Source organism: Panthera leo, chromosome B1 (assembly GCF_018350215.1).
Source record: "Panthera leo isolate Ple1 chromosome B1, P.leo_Ple1_pat1.1, whole genome shotgun sequence".
In the NCBI taxonomy this organism is placed as follows: domain Eukaryota; kingdom Metazoa; phylum Chordata; class Mammalia; order Carnivora; family Felidae; genus Panthera; species Panthera leo.
The window spans coordinates 82632545-82644814 of record NC_056682.1 but is presented as its reverse complement, the minus strand read 5'-3'; the positions used below and the strand labels follow the sequence as shown (position 1 = coordinate 82644814).

Genomic DNA, 12270 nt, shown 5'->3' with positions numbered 1-12270 from the left:
ATTTATATATAATTTATTGTCAAATTGGTTTCCATACAACACCCAGTGCTCATCCCAACAGGTGCCCTCCTCAATGCCCATCACCCACTTTCCCTCTCCCCCATCCCCCATCAGTCCTCAGTTTGTTCTCAGTATTTAAAATAAACTTAAGATTTTTTTTTAAAGCACTTTTAGCTTCACAGAATAATTAAAAGGAAAGTATAGAGATTTCCTCTGCCCCCACAATGCATAGCCTTGTCCTTTATCAACATCTTCCAACAGAGTGGTACCTTTGTTACAATTGATGAACCTATATTGATGTATCATAATCACCTGAAGTCCAGGGTTTACATCAGGGTTCACTGTTGGTGTTGGACAGTCCATGGGTTTGGAAAAATGTATAATGACATGTAGCTATCATTATATAGTATCATACAGAGTATTTTTATACCCTAGAAATCCTCTGTGCTCCACCTATTTATTCATCTCTCCTCACCCAACCCTGGTAACCACTGATCTTTTTACTGCCTCCATATTTTTGCTTTTTCCAGAATGTCATGTAGTTGGAATCATACAGTATGTAGACTTTTCAGATGGGCTCCTTTCATTTTGTAATATGCATTTAAGTTTCTTCTATGTTTTTTCATGGATTGATAGTGTATTCGTTTTTAGTGCCAAATAATATTCCGTTGTGTGGATATACCACAGTTTTTTATCCATTCACCTAGTGAAAGACATATTGGTTGCTTCTAAGTACTGGAAAGTGTAAACAAAGCTGCTGTAAACGTCCATGTATAGGTTTTTTGTGTGGATATAAGTTTTCAACACCTTTGGATAACTACCAAGCAGTGTGATTACTGGATCAGAGGGTCAGAATATATATGTGTTTAATGTTTTATAAGAAACTGCCAAACTCTCCCAAAATGGTTGTATCTTTTTTGCATTTCTACCAGCTCTACATCCTTGCCAGCATGTGGTGTTGTCAGTTTTCTGGATTTTGCCATTCTAAAATATATATATATTTTATCTATAAAATATATATACTTCGATGAAGTGTCTGGTAAGGTCTCTGGCCCATTTTTTTAGTTGGGTTGTTTGTACTCTTACTGTTGACTTTAAGGGTTCTTTGTACATTTTGAATATCGTCCTTTATCAGATGCATCTTTTGCAAATATTTTTCTCCCAGTCTGTGACGTGTCTTCTCATTCTCTCGACATTGTCTTTTTCAGAGCAGATTTTTTTTTATGAGCAATATGAGTTGATTTAACTATTTTGGAAACAACCCCTTCCCCCCCAATAATGTCTGAACCTAAAAGGTACGTAAAAATGGCAAAACATATTTTAAAATAGATTTGAAGGTCATTGTAGCTTTTTCCTCATCACATGAACTCTTTCTGCAGGACAGTAAATTACAAACCATTTCAAACTGTGTTAAAGCACATAATCAATCTGGCTGCATTTGTAGCTGCTTCTGGGAAAGTAATCTTGTTGGAGCTATTCCTCTGGGCTGTTTGGTCAGTTGGTCCAGAAGAAGAAGTCCTGGAGACAGCAGTGGGCCTCACCTGTCTTGTCACTACTCATTCTGCTCGTCCGCTGTGATGGAAGCAGGCACAGAATCCTGGCCCTTGTTGACATCACTGGTGCACACCCACTGCCCATTGATGGACTCCTTCCACAGGGCCTCCTTATTATTTCTGCCTGAGAAAGGCAGGATGTTGGCCGTGATGGACCAGCTCACATGCCACACATCATTGAATTTATGCAGCAGTTTGAGCAACCACATATTGCCTGAGGCATCGTCATGGGTCCCAATGAACATATGACCATCCTGGGAGCTGCTGGTGATGGTGCTGGTGGGCAGGCTAATGGAGAGGGCCCAGGCCACATCTCGAACCCAGTCACTGTGCACTTGTAGCTTCTGTTTCTTCTGTTGGCTGGTCTCCTCTTCCTTCCACAGCTTGATGAGGTTGTCACAGCCACTTGATGCAAACTTCTTAATGCAGTTGGGCTTCTGCACCGATAGCTGGACTATGAGGCTTCCAGGTTCAAAAGGAGGGGGTCAACTGACTGCATTGCGGCCAATAATGTGAGCGTTGTTGATCTTTTTCACTTCCTACTGGTCATCTCCCGTGTACGACAGCAGGGATATGGCCCCATCTGAGTTGATATAGGCCATAGTCATGGAAGGGCCCAGCACACAGAATTTACTGAGAAGTCGTATCCTGTATGCTTGTCCGTCCGTCTTCTCCCAGATGCCATTCTCTTCTTTCTTGATAAGGATTTTTTGGTCAAAGGAGCAGCATGCCAGGATGTTGACATACAGAGAGTGGTCCCAGGCCACTTTCCACACAGGATCCTCATGACCCCTGAGGTCACCAATGAGGATCTGCCCTCCACTGTGCACACTGAAGATTCTGATGGACCTGTCTGATGAACAGGTTGCCAGGCAGGTGCCATAGTGATCCATTTGGGCATCATGAATCATGTCCTAGTAAGAGGCGTCTACAGTGTTGATTGCTGACACCATGGCCTTGATGGCAGCGGCTCCCGGTCTTGGATGTGGCAGCTCCTGGTGGTGCCCCTGAACAGCTCCTCCAGAGCAGAAATTTTTAATTTTAGTGAAGCCCAGCTTATCAATAATTTTTTTCATGGTTTATGCCTATGGTGTTTTACCTATGAAGTCATCACCATACCCAAGTTCATTTAGGTTTTCTAAGGGTTTTATTGATTTGCATTTTACATTTATGTCTATGATTTATTTTGAGTTAATTTTTGTGACAGGTTTAAGTTCTGTGTCCAGATTTTGTTTTGCATGTAGTATGTCCAGTTGTTTGAGCACCATTTGTTAAAAAGACTATCTTTTTTTTCCATCATACTCCCGTTGCTCTTTTGCCAAAGATCAGTTGACTATATTTATGTGGGTCTATTTCTAGGCCACTTATTCTGCACCATTGACCTATGTGTCTATTCTTTCACCAATACTACACTGGATTGGCTACTATAGTTTTATAGTAAGTCCTGAGATCTGGTACTGTCAGTCCTCCAACATTTTCTTCTCCTGCAATATTGTGTCAGCTGTTCTTGGTCTTTGCCTCTCCATACAAACTTTAGAATCAGTTTGTCATTATCCACAAAATAACTTGCTGAAATTTTATTAGGATTACAGTGAATCTTTAGATCAAGTTGGGAGGAACTGTCATCTTGACAATATAGTGTCTTCTTATTCATAAATGTGGCATATCTCTCCATTTACTTAGTTCTTACATTTCATTCATCAGAGTTTAATAGTTTTTCTTATATAGATCTTATACTTATTTTTTTAGAATTACACCTAAGTATTTAATTTCCTTAGGTGCTAATGTAAATGGTATTGTGTTTTTAATTTCAAGTTCTACTTGCTCATTGCTGGTATACAGGAAGGCAATTGACTTTTGTATATTACACTTGTATCCTGCATCCTTGATATAATTGCTTATTAGTTCCAGGAATATTTTGGTCCATTATTTTGGATTTTCTACATAGATGTTTTCCTCTTATTTTTAAGGTGGAAGTTTTAGGTCGTTATTGACTTATTTGCTGTGGGCAATCATATTAATTGTGTGTATCAGTGTTGGTAAGAACTTATCTACAAATTTAAAATGATTTTTAAATCCTAATTGATTTCTAGATATTCAAATGAGAAGACAACATTTATGTATCATCAGAAAAAGATTTAGGGAAAATAAATTAGTAAAATAATAAGTATTACATGTATATATATCATATAGCATCATATATGTATAGTATTAGAAGAATATATAAAAAATATTAGTGTGATAATGTGATCTCTTTGTGGAGATGCTATATGTAATTTTCTTTGCTTTTGTTTATATGAATTTTTAAAAAAGATTTCATCTTTTTAAAGTAGTCTCTACACCCAATGGGCAACTTGAACTGAAACACCAAGATCCAGAGTCAGATGCTCTACCAACTGATCCAGCCAGGTGCCCAATATGATTTTTTTTATATTTCTGTGTTCAAAATATGTAAAAGAGAATGAAAGTCACTAACAACCAAAAGCAAGTCAATTTTATAGATGGGTGAAATACACTTGATCCTTGAGCAACATGAGGGTTGGGGCGCTGACCCTGCCATGCAGTGGAAAATCTGCATATAATTTTTGACTCCCCAAAAACTTAACTACTAATAATAGCCTACTGTTGACTATTAGCCTTACTGGTAACATAAACAATTAACACATATTTTGTGTGTCATATATATTATATACTGTATTCTTATAATAAAGTAAGCTGAAGAAAAGAAAACGTTATTAAGAAAATGATAAGGAGGAAAAAAATACATTTATAGTAAGGTACTCTAAAAAAAGTCCACATATAAGTGGACTCACACAGTTCAAACCTGTGCTGTTCAAGGGTCATCTCTACATATCTTCTTCCAAAGAAGGACAAAGAATTGCAAATAAACGTTTAGAGGTATAAGAATTAGCAAGTAGGATGTGTCTTTTGTCCAGAAGATCTATGGCATTAATTCACAGATACAGATGTAAAAAATGAAACAAAACAAATCACTCAGAATTTCCACAAAATGTTGCTTCTGTAAATATACTATCAACACTAACTTTAAATAAGCTGCACACAGGATATCTTTTAAATGGGTGACTGAGTTGTTCAAATTTTGTTGTTCTTACAGGTGTTACCGCACAACTTTAGCTTTGTAGAGGACTCTGTGGGGAGTTCTTGGGATAGTGTCCTGAGAAAAAGGACAGTGGCTTTGGAGTCAGCAAACCCAGAGTTGACTCAGGTACCAGCTGTGTCACTGAAAAAGTCCTTTAAACTCTCAGAGACTTCATCTTCTCATCAGTAAAGCTGACTTCACAATTCTGTGTCCTTTGCATGATTTTTGTCAGTATCAAACCAAATGAAAATAATATATGCAGTGCTTTATGACTCACAGCACTCTATGCAAATTCTAGCTATCATTATTCTGAAGATGGCTATTACAACCAAAGTTACCCAAATTATAGAAATATAACAGAAGTAGTGCTGGAAATATTAATTTAAAAAATTTTTTAAGGCTTATTTATTTTTGAGAGAGACACACACACACACACAGCGTGTGAGCAGGGGAAGGGAATAGAGAGAGGGACACACAGAATCCAAAGCAGGCTCTAGGCTCAAAGCTGTCAGCACAGAGCCTTATGAGGGTCTCAAACTCATGAACCATGAGATCATGACCTGAGCTGAAGTCGGATGCTTAACCAACTACTGAGCCACCCAGTAATGTTAACTTTCAGGAGCCCCTGGAAATGTTAACTTTCAATGTTGGAGTCTTAATTAGGCTAGGGCATGCCCTTTTCATATTCTTAATTTTTGCTCTGATCTTAATTAATGTATACCACTATAGGTATTTTGGATTTCTGGTAGATGGTGAAATTTGAGGTTTAACAACCCTTTTGAGCAATGGCTATCTAACCAGGGTATAGTTTTGCAAATTCCAATTTTCATTCATTCAATATTTACCACTGAAATCTATTGCTTACAGTATTCCAAGTTTTGTGGTCACAGTAGCAAATAAAACAAAGCACCTGCTGAAATGGAGCTTACAATTTAATGGGGGGGGGGGTGTTGTGGTCCATAATACAGTGGAAAATGAGTATCCAATAGGTCAGTAATGAATATAGGATAGAGCAGGAAGTGTAAGAAGTGCCATGAAGAAAAATAAAGTGGAAGAAGGGAGGTTGTCCAGGAAGCAGAAACTGGGATGGAGATTAAATGCAGAAAGTTTACTGAAAGGATCAACACTTGTCAGAGAACGGGAGGAGGTAGGATTTGTTGGGGGGAGAACTTGGGCTACAAAGTAGACACAACTAGGCCTCCACTAACACCCTGGGATCTGGGAAGCCGGGAAGGGCCTTCAGAATAGTGTTGAATTGTGGCAAAGGAGCCCAGGTCTTTATGCTCCTGCAATGACCAAAGAGTGGTTGCAAGCTGTCCCTGGGGAAGGGAGTGTGACCTTGTGAGGTGACTTTCTTCTGTGCAAGGCAATTCCCAGAGACAGCTAATAGCAGTAATCAACCAGTAGCACTGTATCCATTAGAAGGTGTGCATGGTGGGGGGTGGGGAGCAAGGGATTGTTTATTTTAAAAGATAATCAGGGGAGCTTCTCTTAAAACTTTTTTGAGAGTACATTTGAAGGATATGAAGGAGAAACCAAGTAGACATCTAGGGGAGGAGGATTCCTAGGGAAGAGAATTTTGACCTTCATTTTTAGATTTTTCTTCATGTAATTTCTATGCCCATCTGCTGCTTTTCTACTCACAGTAGAAATAATAATGCTACTCTCAGTAATAATAATAACAAAAACAAAACCAATATCCTTTTTCACTCTGTAATTGCAAGCTTTAATTTTAGAAGCTGATGTAAAACGTAAATGTTTCATAAGATTTCACTAGTTTTAATAAACCAATCCATTTATTCATTCAATTACACAGTGAGTATCTATAAGTGCCCAATGTATGCCCGTTACCATGTGAGGTGATATGGGTATAGTGGTGACAGGTGAATCAGTCCCTGATTTGAAAGCAATTGACTTGGGGAGACAATTGAAACAGGCTATTTGAAAACACAGCATAAAGAGTGACTTGGTGTGGTTAAGCACAGGGAATGAAGATACAAAGAGCAAGTCATTACACTAAACCATGATGAAACCAGCGTACATGATGGGGAAGGGTGGGTAACTAAAACAAAGTCAAAATGAAGCTTTCTTTGAATAGGGGAAGAATGGTGTGTTCACAACAAAGCTGGTAAAGATAGGGGAGGTAAGTTTCTTTGCAAAGGGAAACCATGTTTTGTTCACCTTTTAAGTTGTAGAATGGGTTAAATCCATAAGGGTCTACAAAGATCAAACCACCAATGCAGAAAACACACATTTCTGTAAGAAATCAGTTGTGTGAGAGGTTTTCATTGCTAAAGATGGACTTTGAGCATAAAAGAGATTTACGTAAAACATGTATCAAGGACTGAGCTGGCATCTTTTATCAGTGTGGCTGCAAGTTTGAATAGAAGTGTATTGATCAGAGGTAGGATGAGTTCCGAAAAAGTTCGTTTTGAAAAGCAACACTGAATGTGTTAAATATTTTTAGGGGATGTGATCTGCTAATTGCTCTAACAAATTTTATACATCCTAGGGAAAGGTTTGAAACTTTCCCGTCAGTCATTCCACCACCTATTTATTGAGTGACGTCTTTCTTCTACTCACTAGTCTAGGTATATAGGGACCCCTACAGTCGTTGCTCTCAAGCAACTTAAATCCTGGTGCCTGTGGGGCTGTAAGTGGCTTATGACAAACAAGGAAGCCAATGTTATAAGATGTTGTGAGATATTCCCATTCTCTCATAATAGGTATCCATGACGAGAAAGACTGAGTACCACCTGATTCTAAAGAGAACCACTGAACTGCTGCTCACTTCTGGGGCCCAGCCACCTCACAGGAGTTTCTTAGACTTTACAGAATGACTTTCTACTGGCCAGGTTCATAGAAAGTGAGCAATGTGGAGGGAAGAAACTCATCAGGGATTCCTGGTCAGTGATCTGGTAGGGAACATATGGAGGAGGAAAGAAGGGTGCTTTCTATTCCCAGAATCTAAGTGGGGAAGGGAAAGGGACTCTGAAAGAAAAGCTTATAAAGTTTGAGGACGTCTGCAAGAAAATAGGAGAGACTGACATTTTGCTTACTGTTGGAAGGCTATGTGGGCAGCATTTTGCCAATATGGCCCTATTTCTATATGAGTAGGGGAGAGACACCTGAATGGAAAAACAGGGCTTAGAGAAGGGCAGCGCTTGAGCAGCTGAACTCCATCCATTTGGTGTGTACAGATGCCAGAATATCCAACAGATCTAGTGGAAAGTGGCCAAAGAATTATGTCACTGGCATCTGGCATAAAAGGACTGCCCCCTAAGCAAAGTGACATTAACAGTAAGAGCCTTGGGACAAGAAGTTGGGGATGGGAGTTGAGCCAGAATGGAAGAGGTAGAGCTGGTATAATCCTCATGTGATGTCAAAATCCTCTGAGATTCCCCATGCCTTTGAGAGATCCAGCTTTGTACTTTGACTCCCAGAGTCCACTGGTGGCCAGTTTGTGCAAGCCAGATTAGCAGCTACAACCATCAGGCAGAGAACCACAACCTGGAACAGTTAAGTACAATGAATTTTGTACTTCACATTTTGAAATTGAAATAGCTTTAATAACAAAAGAGACCAGAAAGTTTATTAAGTTTCCAAGACGTCTGGAAGTAATAGGAAATGTATATTCCATATAGCGTAAGTGAATAAAAGATTGAATATTTTGGGGCACCTGGGTGGCTCAGTCAGTTAAGCGTCTGACTTCAGCTCAGACCACGATCTCTGTCCATGAGCTTGAGCCCCATGTTGGGTTCTGTGCTGACAGCTCAGAGCCTGGAGCCTGCTTTGGATTCTGGGTCTCCCTCTCTCTTTGCACCTACCCCATTCTCTCTTTCACTCTCTATCTCTCAAAAATAAACATTAAAAAATTAAAAAAAAAAGATTGAATGTTTTTTTACCCAGGTGAATCGAGACTTACCAATAACCAGTTATACAAATAAAGAAGATAGTCCTAGGAACTGAGTGCTATGAAGAAAATAAAGGAAAAAAGTGAGATAGAATATAATGGAGGAAGGAGAGAGGCAGCTGCTTTACTTTGGGTAGGCAGGAGAGACCTATTTCATTCAACAAAATGTCATTGTTTTTCTGCCCACTCACTATTCCCAGCTTTGGGGATATAGTGGTAAACAAAGCAGACAAAAAGTAAAACCATCAATAACCTTTGAATGTGTGAGACAGGAATGATATGCAGGAGGCAACCAAGCAAAGATATGAGACAAAAAGGAGAAAAAGGTAGAACAAGAAAGGAAGAAGCATAGCGTGTTGGAGTTTCAGGAGAAATGGTCAGTGGCTGGGGCCTATGAATGAGGAAAGGGTTGAAGAGGGTAGGGGAGGGAGAGATAAGATCTGGCCTAAGGACGGTGAGATCCTTGAAGAGCATGCTGAAGAGTAAGGGTTTTGCTCTGGTACAATGGGAAGCCTAATGGAGATTTTTAAATAAGGGAAATAGTTTATGGGTTTAAAAAAAATTTTTTTAAATGTTTATTTATTTATTTTTGAGAGAGAGAGAGAGAGAGAGAGAGAAAGAGAGAGACAGAGCATGAGCAGGGGAAGAGCAGAGAGAGAGAGAGGGAGACACAGAATCTGAAACAGGCTCCAGGCTCTGAGCTGTCAGCACAGAACCCAACGCAGGGCTCGAACTCACGAACCATGAGACCATGACCTTAGCCAAAGCTGGACGCTCAACCGACTGAGCCACCCAGGTGTCCTGGGAAGTAGTTTATATTTTAATTTTTTAAGTTTTAGAAAAATTACTCGGATTGCTTTGTGGTAGAGGGATTTGTAGGAAACAAGAATAGAGTTAGGGAGATAAAATGTGGGCTGTCACTGTGTTCCAGACAATCTCATCTATTCTTTGTAGTAAGAATAAATGATGTTGGTCACTTTTCAATGCTCCCTTTTCTAAATTTCAAAATACTTAGGGATGGAGTTACTTTGATCTGAGAAAATTACAATATTCAGCACTTTTGTGCTTTAGTAGGCCTAGAAAGAATTGCATTGATTTAGGGCAAGTAAGACTTACATTAAACGGATTGCTTTTGATTTAAAGATATTATGTTTCATCGGAGAATGGAAATTATTTTCACATGGTTGGCAATATTTGAAATAATTACTCAACTTCGGTTGATAAATGGTCTAAAAATTATTTTATTAGCTTTCCTCAGAGCACATCTCATTACAAATAACACTACCCTCAGGAGAGAAGAGTCCATGAGAAGGGTCAAGGACATCCTGTGAGTAACATAAGTAGAGGCTGAAATAACATGTTTTAATATATGATGCACTGATAGCATTTGGCAAAAACATCTGGAAGAGACCCAAAATAAGACAACAATCCCAGTTAATAAGCTCCACTGAGTGATGTTCATCAACTGATAATGTGAACTCAGGCTGAACTCTAGTCATAAAACTTGGAAAGAGGGAGGTTTGAGAAATTGTATGTTCTTTATTGCGAAATGACTGGCCTGAGCATAAGATCAAATCTAGGAATGACTCTTAGGGTCATATAAGTTCAAGGCCAAGCTCAAATAAATAGAAAACACTCAGCACGTGCTGATCATCTCAAATTCCATTCCCAAACCCATCTATACTGAAGAACATTTTGGATACCCCCTGAAGGACTGAAATTCTTGTCTCTAATTTGAACTGAAGTCACAATTCTCTGTAAACCACAATTAAGCAGTCACTAGAACGTATTAGACAGGCAAGCAACACAGTCTAGGAACTCATAGATCTAGAGGACTGTTTTTATTATTTGTAAGTAAAACCCCATGTAGACTAATATAGTTTATCCATTAGAGAAGTGTGAGTTAGCAACTGTGTGGTCATGATTTTTTTTTTTAACTTCGAAAAAGTTAGTGATTTCTATTGCAGTTTTTCTTTAAAGACGTAATACAGCTTATTATAGAAAATTTGAAAGCTAGGCAAATGTAAAAAAAAACACCCTAAAATTAGCTATAATACCATTTCTAACCACACACATGCATGTGCTCGTGTGTGCACCTGTATACACACACACACACACACACACACACACACACACACACACAATGAGCTCTTACTATTGGACCCCTTTGTAATCTTTTTTTTTAATTTTTAAACATTTTTAAAGTTTATTTATTTTGAAAGAGAGCAAGCAGGAGAGGGGCAGAGAGAGAGAGGAGAGAGAGAGAAACCCAAGCAGGCTCCTCACTGTCAATGCAGAGCCTGACATGAGGCTTGAACCCACAAACTATGAGGTCATAACCTGAGCCAAAGTCAAGGGGCGGGTGTTTAACCAACTGAGACACCCAGGCACCCCCAGGTTGGTAATCTTTTAAACATGTAACAAACCACATTCCTTGTCATTAAATCTAACAGACCCAGTATAGTGTGACTGTTAAGTAATGTTCTGAGATTTCCAAAATACACTAGAACTTATACATTCTAAATTGTCACTTTGGGAGTTCATGGTATGCATTTAGGCAAACGATGCTGCTGAGCAACACAGATGTGCGACAGTCTTCTTATAGTCTATCAAGGGAAGGCATGTGACGTGTGGCCAGGGCCCTGCCATACCCTGTCTCTTAGGACAGGAGACATGAAACCTCAGACATCCCTTACCTTCACTCCTAGGGCAAGGCTGTCATGGTGCATCTGGTGTGAGTGATGGCGGGGGGAGGACTACATGTTGTGACATTAGACCCTTTGGTTTAAACTTTGGTTTAAACTTTGGTTTAAACTTTATGTCATACGCCTGAGGGGCTCATGCAGTCTGTCAGACATTTCTGCCCCAGGATCTGCCCTGTTCTTGAGATGACAGGTACTCTCCAGAGATCATCTGGATGTCTGGCCTTCTTCTGCATGTTTCTACCCTATGCTTGTCACTCTCTTTACTGTTAAACTCCAGGCAGGTGAACTATAATTGAGATCACTTCATACCAATGGAAGCCTAACAAAAACCGTGCCTTGGAGGCGAAGACTTGAATTAAACTCATTCCCTGCCCTCAAGCTGCTCACAGAATAATAAACTTGGCCTTTTGCTTCTTTTATTTATTAAAAAAATTTTTTTAATGTTTATTTATTTTTGACAGAGAGAGAGAGAAAGACAGAGCATGAGTGGGGGAGGGCCAGAAAGAGAGAGGGAGACAGAATCCGAAGCAAGCTCCAGGCTCTGAGCTGTCTGCACAGAGCCCAACACAGGGCTCGAACTCACAGTGTGTGAGATCATAACCTGAACTGAAGTCAGCTGCTCAACCGACTGAGCCACCCAGGCACCCCTGCTTGTTTTTAATCACAGTGCAGCTTTATCAGCAGGCACCTGGGGTACTTGAAAGTCTCAGTTTTTCTATTGCATTCCTTTCCCATCCCTTACATGTTATTTCATTTGTGCCCGGACAGCCACACAGTGAGAATACAGGCTGATGTCTTCCTCATGCTTCTGCACATTCTCTGCTCTTGGCTTTGTTCATACCTTCATATTTATCCTCCTGGGATGGGCTTAAAATTTTGAAAATAATAAATCATCAAGGTAATACATGTACATTTTTAAAAGTCAAATGTCTTTTCATGGGATTATAATAAAAATCATAACAGTTGATATTAATTGATCACTATTCTAAATGTTATATA

The 12270-nt window shown here is 39.3% G+C and overlaps 1 pseudogene; it reads right to left on the bottom strand.

The window, feature by feature from the left end:
- Positions 1-1552: 1552 nt before the first annotated feature.
- Positions 1553-2509, bottom strand: LOC122216979 (annotated as a pseudogene).
- Between the last annotated feature and the right edge of the window lie 9761 nt (positions 2510-12270).